Genomic DNA, 5,298 nt, shown 5'->3' with positions numbered 1-5,298 from the left:
GTACTCCCCATGACCCGCTGCCGACCTCACCACAACATATTGGGGTCCTGCACTTCCTCCCATAAAGTATCTCAAAGGGAGTCCGGTTGATGCTGGCATGGTACCTATTGTTATAAGAGAACTCATCCAATGGGAGATATGTATCCCAGCTACCACTGAAATCCATAACGCACGCCCACATCATATCCTCTAATGTCTGAATGGTCCACTCGCTCTGACCATCCGTCTGCAGGTGGAAGGTCGTACTGAAATGCAGACGAGTACCCAGCTTGTCATGAAATTTCTTCCAGAATCTGGAAGTGAACCGCACATTCCTGTTGGAAATCACCGAAACCGGTACTCCGTGCTCTCCTAGATCGGTATAAAATGGGCACTCTTTGTCAATTGATCCACGATGACCCATATCGCATCAACTCCTCGCACTGTCCGTGGCAACTTAGTGATGAAATCCATGGTAATCTCCTCCCACTTCCACACAGGGATGTCCAACGATTGCATCTTGCCGTAAGGTCTCTTGTGCTCAGCCATCTTGACCTTCCTGCAGGTCAAGCACCTCTCGACGTACCAAGCTACATCCTGCTTAATGCAGGGCCACCAATAATCAGGACAAAGATCTTTATACATTTTCGTCGCCTCGGGATGGATGGAAAATCTGGATTTGTGCGCCTCCTCCATCAGGATTTGGCGCACACCGCCTGAGTATGGAACCCACACTCTACGATGGAGTGTCAATAACTTCCAGCTATCATAATCGAAGGAGGAAATCTGACCCATGATATACTCACTCTTCCTATGCTCCTCCTTCGTAACCTCCTGTTGAGCCTCAAACAGATGTCTCTGATCGGAGTCACTACTGTCATCCTCAGACAGATGTCTTTGATCGGAGTCGTGACTACCTTGCGACTAAGAGCATCGGCCACCACATTGGCATTTCCTGGGTGGTAAAGGATCTCACAGTTATAGTCGTTCACCACATCCAGCCACCGACGTTGCCTCATGTTCAGATTTGGCTGATCCATCAGGTACCTCAGACTCTTGTGATCTGTGTAAATGGTACAACAGACCCCACAAAGGTAGTGTCACCAAATCTTGAGGGCGAAAACCACTACCCTAGACTCTAAATCATGCGTCAGGTAATTCGCCTCATGAGGATTGAACTGTCTCGAGGCGTACGCAATGACATGCCCCCTCTGCATCAAGACAGTGCCCAATCCTAAAATAGAGGCATCACAATAGACTATGAAATCCTCGACACCCTCGGGCAAAGTCAAAATCGGCGCCTCGCATAACCTCTGCCTCAAAGTCTCAAATGTTTCCTGCTGCTTAGGCCCCCAGCGGAAAACGACAGTCTTGTTCGTCAATCGGGTCAGGGGTATTGCTATCTTGGAGAAGTACTGTATAAATCTCCGATAATATCCAGCTAGCCCAAGGAAGCTCCGAATCTCAGATGGAGACTTCGGGACCTCCCATCTCATCACGGCCTCCACTTTGGCCGGATCGACAAGTATACCGTCCTGGTTGATAAAGTGCCCCAGAAACTGTACCTCGTGCAACCAGCACTCGTACTTTGAGAACTTCGCATACAACCTCTCCCTCCTAAGGGTATCCAACACCTCTTGCAGATGCTCCTCATGCTGCTCCTAGGTCTTGGAATAGGCCAGGATATCATCAATAAATACTATCATCGACCGATCTAACATCGGTCTGCACACGCGGTTCATGAGGTCCATGAACACGGCTGGGGCATTGGTGAGCCCAAAATGCATCACCATGAACTCATAATGGTCATATCTAGTTCGAAAGGTTGTCTTCTGCACATCGTCCTCCCTGACCCTCATCTGGTGGTATCCCGAGCACAGATCAATCTTGGAGAACCAAGATGCCCCTGAAGCTGATCAAACAAATTGTCGATCCTCGGGAGTGGATAACGGTTCTTCACCGTTAGCTTGTTCAGCTCCCGGTAGTCAATACATATTCGGTGTGACCTATCCTTCTTCTTTACAAACAGGATCGGTGCACCCCAGGGTGAACTACTCGACCTGATAAATCCTTTGTCTAGCAGCTCCTGCAGCTGCGTAGACAACTCATGCATCTCTGGTGGGACCAGCAATATGGTGCCTTGGCTATAGGGTTGCACCAGGAACTAGATCGATCCGGAACTCCACCTGCCTCTCCGAAGGCACTCTGGGTAAATCCTATGGAAACACATCCGGGTACTCTCGGACAACTAGCACTCCATCAACTGTCGCTCTTTCCGGCTCCCGAGTATGCATAACGTAAACGAAAAATCCCGAGCAACCCTGGTGGAGATAGTGCCTGGCCCTAGCAGCTGAACATAAGATGGGGCTGCGCTGACCTCCCTCCCCGTGGACCACTGAATCTCCCCCACTTGGGGTCCACACACGCACAAGCTGGTGGTCGCAATCAATCACTGCCCCATCGGGGCTCAACCAATCCATCCCTACTATGACTTTGATCCCATGCAGAGGAATGGGAACCAAGTCAATAGACTAGCACTCCCTGCATATCCTCAAAACACAATCCTGATGAACCCTTGATGCCTGGACGGGCCGCTCATATGCAATCTCAACCTCTAGTGGGTAGTCTAGCACGCTCAGAGAATTTGCAAACTTCTTGCTGAGCACAAGAGATACGAATGATCGGGCGGCCTCCGAATCAAATAACACCAAAATAGGAATATCGTTCACAAGGAACGATTCTAAAACAAGACATATAAAATATAAGTACCAACATTAACATATATTAAAAAACAGTTAAGGGAAAGAAACATACCAGTCACCACATCTAGTGCGGCCCGTGCCTCTTCGGCGGTCAACTGAAAGGCTCAGCTCCTCACCACTGGAGCATCCGTCTTGCCTGACAGTCATCTGTGATCCGCAGGGTCACTGGAGCTGGCGCCACCACTGGCGCTCCTGATGCTAGACTCGGGCAGTGGGTCTTCTTGTGGCCGCTCTGATTGCAATGAAAGCAAATCGGTCAGATGTCTGAATGGTAGGAGTGGGGGCGGTACAATCCTTGCTAAAGTGCCCAGTCCTGCCGCACTTATAGCACCCTGAGCTCCCCGACCTACAAGCTCCCTCATGTAGCTTTCCGTATTTCCTACAGCGGCTCCGACCCTGATGGCCCCTCGAGCTTGCGTCGAATCCCTTGGGTTTCTTCGCAGAAACCCCGCTCGTTGGCCCAGACTCAGCCTTCCTCTTCCCTAGATGCTCCATATCAATCTCCCGCTCGCGTGCCCTGGCTATCATGTCATCCAGTGTTGGACACGCCGAGTAACTAACAAACTTCCTGATATCTGGCCTCAACATGTCATGGTATCGAGTCTTCTTCATCTCCTCATCAGCCGCATATTAGAGCACCAACAAGGCCCTCTCCCTGAATTTGGCGGTGATCTCCGCCACAGTCTCAGTCATCTATCTCATGTCTAGGAACTCCATGGCTAGCTTCTGTATCTCCACAGCGGGTGCAAACTCGGCTCGGAACCGGGTCACAAAATCCGACCAGGGCATGGCCTCAATGGCTGGGACTCCCAGTGCACAACCGACCTCCTCCTACCAGTCCCTAGCTCGATCGCTCAAACATCCTGTGGTAAACCTAACCTTCGACCCCTGATGGCAGAAGTTGGTCATCTGAGCACACTCGATATCCGCTATCCATCGCCTAGCTGCAATGGGGTCCTTCACCCCTGAGAAATCTGGTGCTCCACATCCCCTGAAGTCCTTGAAGGAGAGTGTGCGGGCCCCAGACGGGCTATCCGCCATATCGCTCCTGAAGGCCCTGAGACGATCCTCCATCAGCACAATGATGCCCTCCTTGATCGACCCAAAAATCACCGGGGTCGCATCAAGGATGCGTCTAGTAATCTCAGATTGTATGAACTCTCGCAGACTATCATCAATCGGTTCGGAACTCATACCGGACCCAGATCCTGAACCAGCTGCAAAAGAAGCTCCTGCTAACTCCCCGTAAATAGCTCACGAATACCATTACATATTACCAAAACCAGATAATTCTTCGAATGAGATATCTCACACTACACGATTAGGAATCAAACAAGAGTTGCGCAATAGCGTTAAAATCTAACCTTCTAAAATTATTTAGTTCTTGTAATATGTAACTTAGTGTATTCGGTTGCTAATTAGTTCCAGTTAGTTAGAACTTCTAAAAGCACAAAGCAATCGACATTCGAGCATCGAGTAACAAGAATCAAGCATAACCTAATCATGCCATCAAATTACTGACTAATCAGCCCTCGCATACAAGTTCATATCATAGCCATACAAGGCATCTCTCCTAGCATTCTATCATGCAGAAACTAAGCAGATCTGTAGCCCTAACTAGCATGCAATTCACATATTCATAAATTCATTATAGTAGATAACAGGTATGGGTATCTTGGGGGAAACTTATTTGAGCTCGGCCGATTGCACGCATCACACATCTCGTCTTTTATTACCATTCTTTATTTATTTCTATTTTAAAAAAAAATGTTTTTCTTATAGAATCTGTCAAATCCCCGATTTGAGTTCAAACATACCCGAGAGTATCTCCAAGTCCCTCATACCAAGGCTCTGATACCAACTTGTAACATCCCCAAAAATTACAACCCAAAATTTCATTTTTAAGTTTATTAAATCATAATACGAACATCATTATTTTCAAAACCACAAGGACACAAAATAGTTTTAGTTGTACAATCAAGACGGTACATAGAAAGTCATCATCAGAGTGTAAATCCCAAAATCTCAAATGCGGAAAATCATAGTGTGATGCGATGCGATCAAGCCAGCCCTTTCCCTTTCGAGCTGAAGGTATCTGAAACACAAACTGAACCGGTAAGCATAAAGCTTAGTGAGCTTCCTCCACCATACCACATACAACATAACATACTTTCAGGCAAATCCAAATAACCGACCTACTCTACTGAGCATATCTGGGTGCTCAGCCTATCCTACCAGGCATATCTGGGTGCCTAACCTACCCTTATCAGGCATATCTAGGTGCCAGACCTACCCTTCGGTCTTATTCGAACCGATTATAGGGTCTATCTGTTGGGTTTTGAGCATTCTAACACTTCCTAAGTGTACATGCAACCCTAATAACCTTGGATCTATGTTTGTCTAAGGTACATGCAAAATATTATTTTCCAAGGTTTATAACCTATCTAGCATGGCATGGGGTACTTTTAAACATAAAAGTACTAGATGTATTACATACCTTTTGTTGATTGTTGATTCCTTGGAGTTTGAGAGCCAAGCACCAATAATGTGAATGCCT

This window comes from Lactuca virosa, chromosome 3, assembly GCF_052849685.1.
Source record: "Lactuca virosa cultivar CGN04683 chromosome 3, Lactuca_virosa_CGN04683_v6, whole genome shotgun sequence".
Classification (NCBI taxonomy): domain Eukaryota; kingdom Viridiplantae; phylum Streptophyta; class Magnoliopsida; order Asterales; family Asteraceae; genus Lactuca; species Lactuca virosa.
This window is presented reverse-complemented; position numbering follows the sequence as displayed.